Source organism: Aedes aegypti, chromosome 1 (assembly GCF_002204515.2).
Source record: "Aedes aegypti strain LVP_AGWG chromosome 1, AaegL5.0 Primary Assembly, whole genome shotgun sequence".
In the NCBI taxonomy this organism is placed as follows: Eukaryota; Metazoa; Arthropoda; class Insecta; order Diptera; family Culicidae; genus Aedes; species Aedes aegypti.
In genome coordinates this window covers 97,246,318-97,265,238 of record NC_035107.1, presented here as the reverse complement: position 1 = coordinate 97,265,238, position 18,921 = coordinate 97,246,318, and positions in this window count along the sequence as shown.

Here is an 18,921-nt window from a genome sequence, read left to right as displayed (position 1 = left end):
AACACGTATACCAATAGTGGCTCAAGCGATTTAATGTTAAAAAAATAGTTTTATCACTCTTTTTATATTTTTCCCATATCCTAGTAGAGGTTGAAATCTTTCTGTTGACGTCAAAAGATCTCTGTTAAGGCTTTTCGTTATTTTGTTATGATTTTTTATAGCTTAAGTAGACCTCTAATGGCACCGGCACGCTAGTTGGAAATCAACACCATTTCAAAGATAAACTTTTGAGTTAGCACAAAACTCAAATTTCAACGAAAATGTCAATATTTTGAACTCCTCTGCAAATATCATAATTTTGGTAATACATACAAGTTTGTGGAATAAAATTTTTCAGTAAAACTGCTTGTTTGTTTTTTTTTCATGAAAAAAAAGTTGATAACTAAAAAAAATGTGAATTTTCTGCTTAGTAAATTCAAGTTATGTCTGAGCTTCGATTTAAATTTCGAGTTAATCGGAGTACAAGAAACAGAGATCCAGACATCCAAACTAGACCATTTAGTATGAAAATCGGCCAACTTTATTCTGTCCATTACTGCAAATTAAATATCCGAAAAGTTATCATAAATGGTAATTGATTGATTTCGAAAAATTAAGAACAAGCTTTTGATCTTCAAACAACTTTTCAGGCTAGCTATGTTGTATGCTGCACCAATGTGGACTTGCTGTTATAATAACAGGAAGAAAGGTTTGCAGAGGATTAAAAAAAAAAATGAAATTTTGAAAATGATTCTGACGCTCCCTCTCTGGTATAGTACTAATAAGTTATAAAGAATATCTAATGTTGGTACATTAGATCAAATATCAAATGAATTTATAAATAATTTTAGACGAAATCGTTACAATGTTCAGTTACCACGATAAGTGCTTTATTTTTATATTTAGTAGTTAGGTCAAGATTCATGATCCACAATATGTGCAAGGCTAATAACGTTTTTCAAAAGCGAACAGAGTGGTTTCTGTACAGCCTCCAGTACGATTTATGACAATGCACAAATGATTATTGGCAAATTTATGCAGATGCACGCATAAAGGATCCTTCACAATGCCAACTGGAGATGAGACAATGACAATATCCAGCTGCCAATGCGATACTTATGACCATTGAAATCAAGTTCGCGAAATCCACGATTGATTGCACCTATTATTATTATTGAGTGGACCACCCGCTGTGATTGGCCACCCAGTGACAATTGTATGACATACGTCCACAACAAGTCGACATTTTAAGTTCGCAGAAACTACAGTACTGGACAGAATAAAATACGCACTTGCCATGTTTACATACAAAATGATAAAGTTAGGAGGCTTGTGTCTCAGTTTATAGTGCTCTAATCGATCAAAACAAAATTGAACGCAGTTTGAAAATTTGTTCAAAACTTTTTTCATGGAAATTCACGGCTGTTTTTCTGTAAGACTTATTGTTTTCAAAATATTTTTAAATAAAATTCAACATTCGTATTTAAGCACTAGAAGCAGAGGTTCAAGGATTGATCATTTTTATAAAAAAGGCCAATGCTTACTTTATTCTGTCGAGTACTGCACCAGTCAACAACGCTTCAAAATTCTATAATGTTTACTAATTGATCGCGGAACTAGCCGGACGCGAAACGGGCGTTGATTGAGCGCGATTGTTACCGCCATACATTGTAGTTGTCTCAGTCGATCGATGATGACGCCTCCTCGTGGGATACTCCGGGTCGTTTCAGCTAAGAACCAGTTCCTGGTTTGCTGAATTTGTGCAAATCGACCATTTATAGGAATTAATAATCTCGCGGATGGATGGGTAATTTATCACTCTCGATTAACAATCGGTGTAAAGAAGGTTCTGAATGGAGAACACCAGGTGATGAAACGGCCACTCATTCATCAGAGTTTTTGCGTAGAATATTAGGATCGGTTACGGCGATCGACTGACGAAAGGCGTGGATTTGATGGATCTCTGTCAGTAATATTCGCAACGAATGTTTGATTGATCAGCGCGATTGATGGAAATTGATTGCCTGCTCTCATCCGCTGGCCAGATGTGGCCCGATCTTTGGGAATTGTAGTATGATTTTTTATATTACGTGTAGGTGGTCATCGCACTGTGGGTCAATTACTAAAATTTTGCGATGAGGGTCCAAAATATTTGTTATTTACCCGTAAATACCTAGCCCGATGTTACTTTGCAAGCGAAGAAAAACATCCTATCTTGATCTTTCCATGATTAGCAGTGTAATGTAAGTTGTAACATGATTGATAAACAGCAGCAGCAAACGAGAGCTCCAAAAAGAGAGCGATGATAAATCCCATGTCTCTTGCTTATTTACCATAGGGTTTTATTAAGGGTAAGTTTTCTAGTTTACTGACATGATGGCTAAATCCACAATATCCTATAGCAACCCTCAGGTTTGGAGCTTGTTTTGGAGATGGATTTTATCATGCATTGTCATTATCCCGATCTAACCAGAGCCACATACAAGCAGACGCAACACTTAGAACGAATTTCTTTCACATTCATCGCCCAAATTACACCATCATCATCTGGTGAGCATGTTGCACGAGTTCAGATCATCAAACGTAACAAGTTATCCTGTCCGGATTTCGGAAGGAATCCTGCCCGGGTTTCGGAGGAAATACGGTTTGAATTTTGAAAGAAACCTTATTCGGATTTCGATGGAAATCCCATCTGGATATCGGAGGAATTCCTGTCCGGATTTCGGAGCAAATCCTTTCCGGATTTCAGAGGAAACTCTGACCAGGTTTCAGAGCAAACTCTGTTCGGATTTCGGAGGTAATCCTGTTCGTGTTTCGCAAGAAATCCTGTCCGAATTTCGAAGGGATACCCATCTGGATTTCGGAGGAAATCCTGTCCCTATTTCGAAGGACATCATGTCCGGATTTCGGAAGGCGTTCGACCGGGATTTTGGAGATAATCCTGTCTGTGTTTTGGAGGAAATCCCGTCTGAATTTCGTAGCAAATCCTATCGAGATTTCGAAGGAAACTCTGTTAAGATTTCTGGGAAAATCCTGTCCCGATTTCGGAGGACATCCTGTCCGAATTTTGAAAGGCGTCCTGTCTAGATTTCGGAGGATATCCTGTCGACTCGGAGGAAATCCTGTCCGGATTTCCGGGAAAATCCTGCCCATATTTTGGAAGAAATCCAGTCCGGATTTCGGAAGAAAACCTATCCGGATTTCGGAAGAAGTCCTGTCTGGATTTTGGAGTGTATACTGATTTTGTAGGAAATCCTGTCCAGATTTTGGAGAAAATCCTGTTTGAATTTTGGAAAAAGGCCTGTCCGAATTTTGGAGGAAATCCTGTTCGAATTTTGGAGGAAATCCTGTCCGGGATTCGGAGGACAATCTGTCCGGATGTCGGTGGTAATCCTGATTTCGTAAGAATTCCTGTCCGGATTTTGGAGGAAATTCTGTTTAAATTTTTGAAGAATGTCTATCCGGATTTTAGAGGAAATACTGTCCGGATTTTAGAGGACATCCTGTCCGGATTTTGGAGGAAATCCTGTCCGGATTTTGGAGGAAATCCTGTCTGGATTTTGAAGTAAAATCGGTCCAAATTTCGGAGAAAGTCCTGTCCAGATTTCGGACGAAATCCTTTGTACTGTCCGGATTTCGAAGGAAATCATGTTCGGGATTCGGAGGACATCCTGTCCCAATTTCGGGGGTAATCCTGATTTCGGAGGAAATCCTTTTTAAATTTTGAAAGAAAGCCTCTCCGGATTTAAGGACTGTTCATTTTATAAAGTGGACACCTTGTTTATATAATATCTTTTTTATTTATTGATAATTGTGGGCTTTAACCGCATTCTCAAGTATAAATTTTACTCTTTATGGTTGTTTTATTGAAAAATCTTATACTTTTAAAATCATTTACGCATATTTATTAATCTACAGCAAATTGTAGGAGTTTTTCTCCAAATATTTTGATCGGAAATCTCAGAATAGCATATTACGTGTAGTGCTGTGAGAAACTCAAATTCTCATAGTTCACGCTAGAGATTTTTTATACGTTGGTTGTCAGTCACGAAAATCAGCAGTAAAAAAATCATGGTTGAGTTAGCCCATCTGTTTGTCTTATTGTCTTGTATTCCCACAGCTTTTTTACACAAGTTTGATTTCTTATTAGTCTGGTAGAAATAAGGAAGCCATTTAGTGAACAACAACATTTAATTTCAAGAATTTATGACTGGTTTATGACTGAACTAATTTTGATCTCTTATGACTTTGTTCTCGCGAGAGTGCTCATTGTTTAAGATTTAAGTGTGAGTCTGTCTGCTCATATGGGCTCAAACAATTTTGTTTAACAAAGCATATATTTTCCAGGTAATCATAAGGCTTAGATCTTATATTGGTTCGTCTGAGATGAGTTTGAGCGAAATCTTTCGGCTTTGCACTCTTATGTTAGAAAAATAAACAATTCAAAATTTAATAGTTGGTTCTTTTAGCATATAATTGCAAGGCCTTTAGATCTATAAGCGTAACAAGTGACGTTACAAAACGAGGTTAACATTCAAAAAAACTCAATTATATAGGTCCTATCAAGATTCTAAGAACTGTAAGGCTGTGGGGAAGGGCGAGATCCCGGTCGTGCTTCTCAAGCACGGAAGTGAACAGCTTTACCAGTCGATCCACCGAGTATTTCTGAATGTATTAGAGGACGAAAAAATGCCCACCGCGTGATTGGATGGCCTCATACGCCCAATCTACAAGAAAGGGCACAGACTGGTGTGTGACAATTACAGAGGAATTACCCTGCCGAATTCAGCGTACAAAAAACTTTCGCGCATCCAACAGACTGAGACTGCTCGAGGAGACTTTCGTCGGTGAATACCAACCTCTTTTTCATGAGAGCCGGTCGACAATGGACCAGATGATTAACTTGATGTTTAACTTAATGATCCTTGATAAATTGTTTAACTTAATGATTCTTGATGAATATTGAGAGTATAACTTGCAGACTCACCATCCATTTATTGATTTCAAGGCGGCGTACGGCTCAGTGAAAAGAAATGAGTTGTGGCAGATAATGTCTGAACATGGTTCTCCGGCGAAACTAATAAGGATGGCTCTAAATCAAGGGTTCGGAGCGCAGACTGGAAAGCCTTCGGTGTTTTCGAGAGTAAAGTGCTGCAAACAATACTCGGTGGGAAACTCAAAAATGGTGTGTGGCGCAAATGCATGAATCACGAGTTGTATCAAGTGTACGAAGATGAGAATATTATCAAGCGTGTGAAATACGGCAGACTTAAGTGGAAAATAATATTCAGCAGGGAACCAGGTAGAGGTCGGGGGCTTCGGGGAAAAATTGAAGATTTGTGAAAAATCTAAATGTAGCAGTGTATTCTACAAATGATCACAAAAGTATTGACAGTGGTTTAGAGTATCAGAATTTGGCCTATACTGCATTTATCAGCAATTCAAGTTTAAGTTCTGGGGTAATACAAAGTTAGCCGGAAAAGCCGAGGAGGTAGCTAGTTGGGCTATAGCAACATTTTATGAATAATAATACAGAATTGGTTCCGTAATGCCTTATAGCACTTGAGCTTATGAAAAATCAGTGAAACACGAATGTAAGTGCAGAGTGTCATTGAAAACATTTGAATATGTTCAATGGTATTAGAATGGCTTATTATTCTATTTAAAACTAGTGGTCCCGGCAAACTTCGTCTTGCCATCAAGTAGGCTGTTGAAAAACACCATAAAACGGCCCGTGCAAAATGGAAGTTTGGTTCAGTCCTGTTTTTTAACTTTTCCGTTAAATATCATTTGCTTTTTATATACACAAACACGTTGGAACATAAATATGGAAGAATTTTCAAAATCCGATAGCCCGTTCTCAAGCTATTTCGTAACATACAAACACCATTCCATTTTTAATAATATAGATTAGTGTTTTCAATGGTTGTACCTCCAAAAAGGCGTAACTCCATATTTCGTCTATCTTCTCGTTCAAAACTCTACCCAGTGATTACAAATAATTAAACAAACCAACTTTTAACCAGGTTTTGATTGTAAATTTCTTCTGATAATCACGGCCAATGAAAACCCGTTGAAATATTTCAGATTTCCTTTGAACTTGTGGACTCATACAATCAAAAATGCGTAACTTTGAAACGGGCCCTACGTTTTTTTTAATTTTGCCCATACATGCAGCTCAGCTATAGAAAACGACTGGTGAGCACAGATTTGTTGGAGATTTTTTTCTGGTAATAACGGTCAGGGGAGCACCGTGCTTCATATTATAAGACAAATCGTTTATTATATTTTCATCACTATAATTCACTTTAATCAAATTGTTATTGGAAAAATTGCTCAAAATTATGTGTTTTTTTTTTGTTTTTTGTTTTTTTTTTTTTTTTTGTTTTTCTTTTTTTTTTTTTTAGCCCTGGGCTAGTTCATCTCGGGACCAACGGCTTTACTTCCCTTCCGAAGGAAGTCGTCACTGAAATTTTTAGTGACTATCTCGGGGATGGGATTCGATCCCAGGTCCTCGGCGTGAGAGGCGTGTGTTCTAACCACTACACCAGGTCCGTCCCCCCTGTTTAAATTTGCGCAGTGAAAATGTCAATCAAATCCGATTATAAACAACTCCGATCTAGCTTTTCAAAGTTGATAGTTTCGTATAAAAAATCGAAAAAGTTGCAAATGCATTCTCTAATACTATATATTTGAGTTTGTTTTAGGTTTAAGCTATTATTTGATCATTATGAATGCGCTAGAAATTTTGTCGTGAAATTTGGATATCTGGCCCATAGTTCATCGACTGGGACAATCGCACCAAATGTTGCAGCCTTGCACGCGCCTCTTCGCCGTAGGTGGTAAATTGGATGCAAAAGGTGCGAGATTAACGATGCGCATGTTTCACAATCAAAAAAAATAAACCGAACGTAATCGATAAGTAGCTTTCGGTGGAAGTTCAAATTGTAATCCAATTGTTTCCAAACAACCAGCGCAAGAATCTGTGAATGCTAATCCCCATCAAAAAATTATGCTTCGAAGCGAGTGTCAAGCATGCGGTTTGCCAACTTTTCACACTTTGCCTTTCGTTCGACTTGGAATCCCATCAGCCGAGCTCGCCAGGAACCAAACGACTTCCCAAGACGGAGAGACAGCAAAAATGAATTATGGCCATTATTTGCAAATATAATGATATAATAATAGTAACAATAATAAGGCGACAAGCTCGCCGTCCTGTGCCTACCAACTCCATTTTCACGCCCAGCCCCAGACGACCACGGTGTCGATTCCAAGGGTCGAACATGGTAACTAATTTAATGCACCAATAAAAAAATGTAAATGCTTCATAGAGAGAAAATTTAAAAACGGTCCATAATAAAAACAGTTATGCGCCATTACAATTTGTAACATTATCCATTTAAAAATGAGATGGTCCATAGATAACTTAAGTGGTACCTGTAAAGCAACGAAACAAACGATGGTTCATAACATTCATAACCGATCAAAAACACTCGAAAACGATAAAAAATGGTGAAAAAGAATAAAAAAAACTCAAAAAGATCGTAGTATTATCAAAACAATGAAAAACGTAAATAAAAACCGATTTGAGTACTATACTAATTAATTCCACTAGAGTTTGTATCATTTGACAGTAACGCATACTTCGACTTCAATTGTAAAGTCGTATTCCATATCGTATTATGGAGCAGATCCCGATTTACTACAGGCGACTCTCCACATCTCGATGTTCTACATCTCGATATCTCTCCCTATGTCGATGGTTTTTAATGTCCCTTCATTCTGCATACATTTATACTCTCCATATCTCGATATCCTCCTTATCTCAGTATCTCCATGTGATTTTCATTTCCGATTTGCTCTCCGTATGTCGATATGCTCATTTTAAAAGGTTACTAGACCAGATTGTAGTGATTCAAAATAATCTTTGCAACGAAATGACATCTGTTTGTTTTCAATTTTCCTGGTAACGGAGTGATTTTCATTCTAGTATTCATTAAATATGTGTTCTACGCTCGATCTCTCCCTATCGTCATTCGATATCGAGATGTGGAGAGTCAACTGTATAAAGAATTTTCATTTTCGTACAGCCGCAAAAACCTTTTGCCGTGGCACCTCGGCACTCACCCAGGCCAGACTCCGAAACGACCACGGCGAAAAAATAATAATAAAAGGGGAAAAAGGCGAGACATATAGCATAATTTGTTTGATTTTCTCGCAGACACAATATTTTATAGTTTAAGTCCGTTGTTGGGGTCTTTTCTCTTTTTGCGTGTCTGCGAACCTTACCGTCTCGGGAGAGTTCGACTTAGTCTGGGGCCACAACTCGATGAAAGGTACCAACAGAGACACACACGTTGCATTCGTTGGTTCCAAAGTGCAGTACAGTCCAGTCATATATAAATTCGATATGCGCCGCCAACAGTTCAGCCAGGATCAATATGAGTTTTATATGGAGTCCAGTGACCTCCTGGGGGCAGCTGGACTGAACGGAACCCCGTTGACCCGTTCGGCGTGAGAGTTGCAGTGAACGGAATGTAGGCTTGAACTGGAAAGCAAGATTTTCGAATTAAAATTGATCTACATTCTAAAGCTTTTAAGATCTTATATCATACTTTTGCTTTAACTATTAGAACAAAACACCGTCTCCGTTGCTTTAAGAGTTCCTCCGGAAGTTTCTCTGAGAGCTCTTTCGTAAGTTCCTTAAGAATACTTTTCGGGAGATCCTCTAATTCGGAAGTTCCTGTGAGATTATCTCCAGAAGTTTCTGTAGAAGTTCAAACGGAAGTTCCTGCAGGGGTATCTCCTGAGGTTGCGTCCCTTCGGCATTTCCTGTAGTCGTTTTTACAGAAGTTCCTGTTGCCGTAAGATTTACGACTACCCCCAGAGGTTCAGTTAGGAGTTCTTCCAGATGTTCTGCAAGGATTTCCCAGGTTGCTCCAGGAAATAACACATGAGTGTCTTCGGCAGTTTCGATAAGAGTTTCTCCATTCCTGTAGGTATGCCCTCTGAAGTACATCTAGTAGTTCCTATTCCAGGCATTCATTTGTAAATTCTTCTAGAAGTTCATCCGAAATTTCTTATTTATTTCTTATCTTATTCAAAATTTCAGGCGAAGTCCAAACGAATTTATACGTGAATTCTGGACTGAATTCACTTGGAAATTCCTAGGGAAATTCTAAAAGAAGCTCCCTGATGAAATTTATGCCGGATATCCCCTACTCGTTCCTGAAAAATGCCCTGAAGACTTTTTAGAGTATTTTTACACGAATTCCAGGCGAAGCGATGGAGGAAGTAGTTATAAAGTTAGCAGCGAACTCTATCTCTTTAGTAGAAGAATGGATAAGATCTAGGAAACTGGGACTAAGGACATGTTGAGTATGCCTGTAAAAGGGCATCTGCTGCTATAGCGGCGTTTTCTAGGATGATGCCTAATAGCTCTGCTGTAATTGCCAGTAAACGCAAGCTCCTGGTAAGCGTTGAGCTATCCATTCTGAGGTATGGAGGACCAATGTAGTCTATAGAGCTTAAAAAAAGCAGAAACTTAAAGCGGCTAGAAAGCACATAAAGGTTCAAGAGGCCTTGTGCATCATAGCCGGGATAACGACCTATGAAGATAAGGAAGATGTTCAATGCTTCAGCGCACTCAGAGTAGTTCTCGGCGGTGGATTTATCCTACTACGATGAAGATTTCCCCGGCGACGGAAGATCTCTCGAACCGATGCTATCCGCTCAGATGCCAAGGTCGGTCCTACGATTCCGGTGGAGGAGTGCTTCCGGTTCATAGGTACCCGACGACCATTTGTTGATGTTGTTTCGCGAATTACTCAGGTAGAACCCGGTGGTGGACTCAGACTACTCCCCAGACAACCAGAAATCGCATGAAAGTTCACGTTATAACTCGTTTATTCATACTAATTATATCAAACTCGCAAAACACCGTGGATAAACTCGTCAAATTGATGAGTTTCCTCGCACAAAACACTTTTTTTTCTGAGTTCATTTGCACATTTTGTTTCGTCCCGTATACTCGTACAAAGTAATTCGAATCAATTCGTAGCAGCTGTCAAATAAACTTTTGTTATCATACGTTAAGTCGCATAAGATCACAAGTTAGTTCGGTGGAATATTTAAACACTCGCATTTTATGTTATTATTCATCACATAATTTCATCACATAATTGTGGGCTTCGTGGCCGTGCGGTTAGCGGCGTCAGTCGCTTAGGCGTATTGTGAGTGCCACGAAGCGTGGGTTCGATTCCCGCTCCAGTCGGTGAAAACTTTTCGTCAAACGAAAAATTCATCACTGGACTACTGGGTGTTCCGTGTTGTCCGTTGCCTAGTGTTTGTGAATGTTCAGTCTGTGCAGCCTTTGGCTGAAGACGGTGTAAATTGTCTTTTTTTTTTAATTTATGCACGCATATCGCCTCCACTTTTGTACGTAGAAAGCTTTTTCGCGACATCTTATAAGTGAAATTTTGCACATACAAAGCCTCCAGGTGATATCGTTATGCGTACATTTTGGTTGTCTGGGTTATTACCGACACTACGCTATGCCTGCTTTACTCGATCTAGTCTCTGACGGAGGATCTAGCGTACTCCGATCGCGGCCCGGAGCTCTTTGGTCTTCACGCTATTTTTTTTTAGCGACGATATAATCTGCGTTTTTATTTCTCTGTTCACTGCATTCCAAGTGTTTTCATGCTGGCACATGTTCTGCACGATGTCCGGATTTAGGACGATTTCGGATTCTGACATAATCCCGCTTCGTACATCCATGACTCGAGAGCAGTCGAAAATAACATTCCTCGTTGTCTCCACGATATTTGGACAGGCTGGACAATGTGGAGACTCTGCGTGTCCGAATCTAAGCAGATATTTTCATAAGCATCGATGGCCTGATAAAAGCTGGGTCAGAAAAAAGTTAACCTCTCCATGTTTTCTGGTCGTCCAAACCTACACGTTAGGAATTAGCCTGTGGGTCCATCCTTCTTTCTCCGAGTTTTTCCACTCCTGCTGCCTCCTCGCCATTGTATGCAGCCTGATGGTATTCCTCACATTCTTTATGTCCCTTTTCTGGTAGCATGCTATGTCCTCAGCCAGAGTGATGCAGATGGGGATCATCCTGGCGATAATGCCCACCGCTTCCGACATTAAAGTGATGTAGACACTGGTCACCCGTACAGCCATGAGCCGGATCATTGATACGGTCGCCAGAAGACGCATCGTAAAGCTTCTTAGTCCTCCAATTTTGGGCATGGTCCTAGCTACAGTGTTAGCTGCTTTCGCTGCCTTTTCGCAAGCATAGGCAATACTCCAAGGTGCTTTAAAGAGCGCTGCGATGAGATTGCGTATCCTCCGATGTTGATATAGAACTGCTGAACCGCCTTGCAGTTGCTGGCCTGCACCACCTCCGTTTTGTTACGAGCCAACTGCAGCTTGACTGCTGTCATCCACGATTCAATAATGTCCAGCGATTCCGCCTTCAGCATTTCGACCTCCTCCGCAGTCTTGCCAGCTATCGCAAGAACGACGTCATCTGCGAACCCAATGATCTCGGCTCCATTCGGCAGTAGCAAGGTTAGCACTCCATCGTGCATCATATTCCACAGTTTTAGACTAAGTATGGAAGGCTGTGGAACTCTCGCTGTTACTTTGGTTCACATCCGTCCCTGGCTTGTGTTGTAAACCAGTACCCAGTTCTGGAAGTAGTTTTGCAGAATTTTACACATATATTCAAGGACTACTTTAGGGATACCATCTAGACCGGGAGCTTTGTACAGCTTCAATCCATTCACAACCGTTCAACTGATTCAGCATACTTCTGCTACATGTGTAAAGTGCTATATGCACTGGCCACTTTCCGAAGGGTAGTTCCATGCAAAAAAGGGGTCTGAGGTCAAGGGTAATGTTTGTGCATTCTGTACACCACTTGAGCAATTTAACGATAATTGCTTACTTACAATGCATTGGCTGGCTTTAGTGGGTCGTCGGTGATGCGACATCCCACACTCTCTGAGCGCCCTTCTCAGCAAAAAAAAAAAGTTATCGTTGAGTGTTTGTTCTCGCAGTCTCGTCAACATTGCAACCAACACAGTACGGTGAAGACGAAGAAGCAACCACCGAAGATCGGCTAGTTTAACGACGAGCTTGTAGGAGTAACGAATACTAAACGTAGTACTTGAAAGCTGCTATTATGACCTATGAATATGATCCACATGCTGGGGGTGCTGCCTAAGCCAAGAAAGTCACTGGGCCTTGGTTACATGTAGAAAACACGTTTGAAATATCTGGGAAGAAACATCCTTAACAGGCTGAGGTACAGGAAGTGAGCACGGATGGTTGAACATGCAAGATGAAAATGCGCAAATGCGTATCGACGGTGGATGAAATTCTGACAGTGATCGAGAGCGTTGAAGCTGAAACGAAAAGGAGATCAAAACGGAGTCGTGATTACGGAACTCAACAGCGCTACTAGGCGATTCAGCGAATGAAGATCAATTTGCTAGTGCCAGCGAGGGACTCTAAACAGCGCTGTGCACGATGGTCCTCTGGCGAGACATGGAGTTGGTGCAGGCCTTACAAGCCAGCCGTAAAAATAATCAGCACAAGAAGTATATAATGTAAATTCCCACTGGAACACTCGGCATATACCCAGGTATCATAAACGGACCAATGATTGGAAACTCGGATCATGGAACTGTAAGTCTCTTAATTTCTCGCATTCTTTTCGAATTATTGAGCGTCCGCGACATCGTAGCGCTACAGAAGGTTTGCTAAAACGGGTCGACGGTACATACGTATAGGGATGGTTATACCATCTACCAGAGCGTCAGCAACAGCCACAACCTGGGAACAGCTTTTATCGTGATAAGCCAAATGCAGAGGCGTGTGATTGAGTGGTGGCAAATCGATAACAGAATGCGCAAGTTGAAGATCAAAGGTCGTTTCTTCAATATCAGCATTATCAACGGGCACAGCTCTCACTTAGCAAGTGACGATGACGATAAGTACGCTTTCTACGAGCAGCTGGAGCATGAATACGACAGCTGTCAAAGCCATGATGTCAATATCGTTATCGAAGATCCCAACGTTCAGGTAGACGAGGAGGAGAAATTCAGTCCGATTATAGGTCAGTTCAGCGCTCACCGACTTACGATCGAAAGAATAATTGATATTGCCACCTCCAAGAACATGGCCATACATAGTACCCACTTCCTGCACAGTCTCTTGTATTGGTATACATGGAGATCACTCCAACAGACTGAATCGCTGATTAGACTGATCAAGGCAACGATGGATAGTGTACAGTGTTTTGTGAAGATATCGGGTGCATTATCAGACCCGTTTGAAACTCGCAAAGGTCTTCGACAAGGCGATGGTCTTTCTTGCCTCCTGTTCAATATTGCTCTAGAAAGTATTATGAAATGGGCGGGCTTCAACATGCGGGGCACGATCTTCAATACATCCAGCTAGTTCATCTGTTTCGCTGACGACATGGACATTGTCGGAGGAACGTTCCAGGTGGTTGCCGAACAGTTCTTCTTTTTGGCATTAACGTCCCCACTAGAACAGAGCCGGCTACTCAGCGTAGTATTCTAAGAGCACTTCCACAGTTATTAACTGAGAGCTTTCTACGCCTAAGTTGCCATTTTCACATTCGTATATCGTGTGGCAGGTACGATGATACTCTATGCCCAGGGAAGTCAAGGGAATTTCAATTACGAAATGATCCTGGATCGACCAGGAATCGAACCCAGACACCTTCAGCATGGCTTTGCTTTGTAGCTGCGGACTCTAACTAGTCGGCTAAGGAAGGCCCCGATGCTGAACAGTATACCAGGCTGAAACGTGGAGCAGAACGGGTTGGATTGAAGGTAGATACGTCGAAAACGAAATTTCTTCTGGCTGCCGCAGAGAAATTCAAAGACGTATCATTGCTGGAAGTCGTGCTTACTACGAACTCCACAAGACCTGGTAAACTTCACCTCCGTACTATGTGTACCATTTACAAGACGCTGATAAGACCGGTAGTCCTCTATGGGCATGATACGTAGACAATGCTCGAAGAGGACCTGTAAGCTCTAGGAGTTTTTGAGCGACGAGCTTGCGCAACTCTACGGTGAACCCAATATCCAGAAAGTCGCTTAAGCTAGAAGAATACGATGGGCGGGGCACGTTGCGAGAATGCCGGATAACAATCCCGCAAAAATGGTGTTCACCTCGAATCCGGCCGGTACAAGAAGAAGAGGAGCGCATCGAGCTAGTTGGTTTGACCAAGTGTAGCAGGATCTTGGAAATGTGGGGCGATCGAAAAACTGGAGGCTAGCAGCCATGGACCGAGTTGATTGGCGTGACATTGTGGCGTAGGTCATTTCTTGAAGGACGTAGCGCCATCGAAAGTAAAGTATGCAAGGATAGCTTAAAAATAGCTGTAAGTGAGTTAAAAAAATCCTAGTTGAGATTTGGAAGCACAGAAATGAGCAGCTTCGTCAATCTTTTTATCGAGCTCTTCTAAAAAAATGAGGGGACGAAGGAATGCTCATCAGTTGGTTGAAAAACCTCATACTCGCAATCTACAAGGACATAGACTATCATAGATTACCCTGCCAAATTCACTGTGCAAAATACTTTGTAAGTACTATTACGGTACAAAAATGAAACGATCCATGTCCCAGGTTGTTTGACTTTTTTTTCTCAAGTCCAGCACAGAACAGGAAGCACAAGGCACGCAGGGCAATGCACTACATTCACCCAGCAATATTACAGCTCCTTAAAATCACCTTCAATCAGTAGAATGTGCAGTAGAACATGCAATTCGACAGTCCACGCCAGATGTAACTTGACACCCGACCGATCAAAACGGATCGAACCTACTCAGTTGTCCAAAAGCCTCCCCACAAGCTGCCAATCAGCCAGTCCGGTAATCACAGCCTGAAATGAGACAAAAATTCAAATTTGATTCCCACCTGATTTGTTGATCCCTGGCTCGAATTACCTCTTTGGGATTTAAATTGCTCGAACGCCGGACGACACACAAATTACACCATCGACGACCGCGTGTTCCCGCAGAGGCGACGAACTCGAAATTACACATCGCCGTGTGCACTTCGAGATGCTCGTTTGCAGTGACTGTTTGACTCTGCAGCATTGTTAATTCATGATTTTTATTATTCCCTTGCGGTCAACAGCGGTGGCGGGCAGCAGTGCCATCGGCCGCATTTGGTACTGATTGGAACGTATGTGGGTACCCTTCTTAAGGGGAGCGATCAAACGCAATTCCGGACCCGGTTAGCCAATACAGTGGACTGACCTTTCAAGTACACCGTAAGAAACCACCAGACCCGGAGCGAATGTGTGATTGCACTTTGGCCAATTACTCAAATCAAAACACCAACCGTTTGGCTCGAGATTCGAGTGGAGGTCTAATTTGCATCGAAAGAGTCCACTGGACTCCGCGGTGAAGCTTGTTAACAAGAGCAACAACACGTAGCGATTCGAGACCTAACAGTTGGAGTTGTAATACTACTCTGCAGCGTAGTAGCAAACAAGCTAATTAACTCCCGAGGACCTAGGACCCGTGATGGATGTTCGGATTGATGAAGTCTGGCCCGAAATGGGCTCCCCTCCGGCCGGTTTTATACTCGAATGACGTCCGTCCGTGAATTAAAGAACCAAAACTCTCAAACCGTTCGTCTAGGTGTCAATCGTCTTCGGCAAATGTCTGCTGATGCCTTCATTAAGGCCCTACAAATGGTCAGATTGGTAAGGGGCTGGTTTTCGTCCCGAGCCACAATAATAGAATCTTCAGATCGTATAATTGAACATATTTTTTATACGTGCCTTTCGATGCGAATGGCTATTTAAGGCTTCTATGATCCGAGTGGCTTTCGAAGCGCACCTTCCTCAATCTTGGAATCGTTCTAGACAAATTACTCGAACAAATGTTGGCTCGCATCGCCAAGATCGAGGTAGATCAGCAAAGGTTTACCTCATCTCTATCTCATCGTTTTTTATTCTTTGCTTCAATGCTTGCCTCTCCATAAAGCAAAAACGTTACAATGAAAGTACAAATTAAACAAAATTTATCCCTACCGGTGTCAATTGCTGGCCTCGGATCGATATGGATGGTACCAAGAATGGAAAAAAAGGCTTGATTGTATGCTATTCTATGCTCTGTTAGGGTAACCTTGAAATCAGGGAAGGGAAGGGGATACAGAGAAGAATAAAAGTTTAAAGGCCCCCTAAATGCTCCATTGAAGTTTGATTAATTCATGAACTTTGTTCGCTGGAATTGCCTGATTTGAGCACTGCAAGATGTTTGATGAAGCAGTTTTACCAGGATAGTTGCTGTCGACTTCTAAAGGAAACTTCTCTGAAGATTTCTGCTAAGAGCTCTGTTGATAATTTTGTGAAATGCTCCGCGGATATTTTTTTTTTAAAAAGACACTACACGTTAATGCTTCCAGTGGGCTATTTGCCCTTTGAAGGAAGCACCACACTAGACAACGGACTAGCATGTAACGCCCAGTGGCACAGTCGGAAAACATTCCTCTCGAAAAGTTTTTTCGACCTGAGGCGGGAATCGAACCCACACTCCTTAGCACGATGCGGCTAAATGCCTCGGTGACACTACCCGTACGGCTACGAAGCCCACAAATTGCTACAAATATTTAGCTAGAGTCCTGGGTGTAGCCAGTATTTTCGTCAGGGAGGGGCAAGCGACCTTGAAAGTCCATTCACGAATTTTACGCAAAAATACAACCTCGGTACCGTTTTTGCATGAAACTTTCAGCTATGAAGGATATCTATTCACCTTTTCATACCCAGTCAATATCACGAATCGGCTCAAATTGTTTTCTGAGAAACTTATTCATTGAAAATTTAAAGAATTTTTGCGTTTCTCTGAGTCCATTTGTACATTTTGTTTCGTCACGTACACTCGTACAAAGTAAGTCGAATCAATCCGTAGCAGCTGTCAAATCAACATTTGTTATCATAAGGTTACTCGCATAAGATCACAGATTAGTTCGGTAGAAAATATGCACTCTCGCATTATGTGCTATTATTCATCACATAATAAATGCATGTATATTGCCTCTAGTTTTGTACGTAGAAGGCCTTTTTACGGCATGTTATAAATGAAATTTGGCACATACAAAGCCTCCAGATGATTCCGTCATACGTACATTTTGGTTGTCTGGGTGGATGGACTATATCTGGGAACTACTAATGACACATTATTGATTAATCTTTGGAGTTTTTTTAACTCCTCTACGGGCAGTTCTATATTTTACAGCAATAAAACTATTCAAACCTTGATAACTTTTTTGTTTCTCGATATTTTTGCACCATTGTAACAGAAGTTCTCAAAAACTCTGCTAGTTTTAGAATCTGTGTCAATATTGTTCTTTGGTCAACTGGATCCTGCAATATTCCGAAATTGCTTGGGGACCAACGCGTAGCTTCTTTTTCTTTTTCTTGGCATTACGTCATCTTTGGGACAGAGCCTGCCTCTCAGCTTGGTGTTCAATAAGCACTTGCACAGTTATTAACTGAGAGCTTTCTTTGCTAAAGTTGCTATTTTCGCATTGTAAATCGTGTGATAGGTACGATAGAGTATATGCCCAGGGAAGTCAAGGAAATTTCCATTACGGAAAGATCCTGGACCGACCTGAAATCGAATCCAGACACTTTCAGCATGGCTTTGCTTTGTAGCCGCGGTCTCTAACCACTTCGCTAAGGATGGCCCCAATTACCGTTTTGATTTATATTACGAACACTTGAGGTGACACGGGGGACCGTGCTGTTTCCTTATCTTTTGACGCGCTCTAACAATTTTCAGAACATTGCAGAAGCAAATCTCGAGTTTTAGTGAACCGATGAAGCTGAAAATTTTATGGATTGTACACTACATGTTTAGAATTATATGATAAATTTTTCACATCTATATATGGTTTTGATTCATATTACGGACAGCTTTTAATTCCGGACAATCTTCTTTGTATGGGAAACATTTCACACAAAATTTTTCAATTTTTGCCGTTCAAAAATTCGCACTTTCGAAGCTTGTTTTGATAAGCATTTTTCATAAATATCTATGAAAATTTTCAATGCCCAACTGCCTTAGACGTCTGTTTAGTGGTTTGGTGATTTCAATCGATTATTTGACTTCTCTTTTTATGATTTTCATGAGCTGTCCGGAATTGGAATCAAAGTGTCCGGAAATCAAGGCAAAAGTAAGGAAGCGCCCGGAATAAGAATCATGGAAAGTCCACACATTTTCATTTATTCAAAATTATTCATATTTTGGAATCAAAAACTTCACCCACCATTCGAATTCCAAGGGTTTTCAAAGCTCGATAACGCGGAGAAAACATACAAACTTATTTATTTTATATGCTTTTTGATAAGTAACACTTCACTGAAGCCTTAAGTGTCCGTATTATGAATCAAAACGGTACTTGAGATTTTCTTCTTCAAATGGATGGGGTGATTATAATGGCGTCCCGTGCGGTCTAAAGGCTTCAGTGAATTACAAGTAATTAAAACACATATAAATTTAATCGTTTCGTATGAAGCTTTGACGTAATCAGGTCTGTAAACACTTAAATTTCGAACGGTGGGTGTAGATTCGGATTCCACATCTTGTATTCGCTTTAATAAATAGAAATGTTCGGCCTCTTCATGATTTTTATTCCGGACACACCACACTTTTGCTTCATATTCCGGACACTTTGATCCGAATTCCGGACAGCTCTTGAAAAACACCATTAGAATAGTTCAATAATTGATTGAACGCACTTAGCCGTTAGAAAGACGTCAAAACTAGTTGAGCACTGTAAATTTCCATGAATTGCAAATAAAAATGTTTAATGAAATCATCTTTCAAATTGAGAACTTTTTAACGGAAATTTTTTAAACATTTTGAGTTAAATCTTT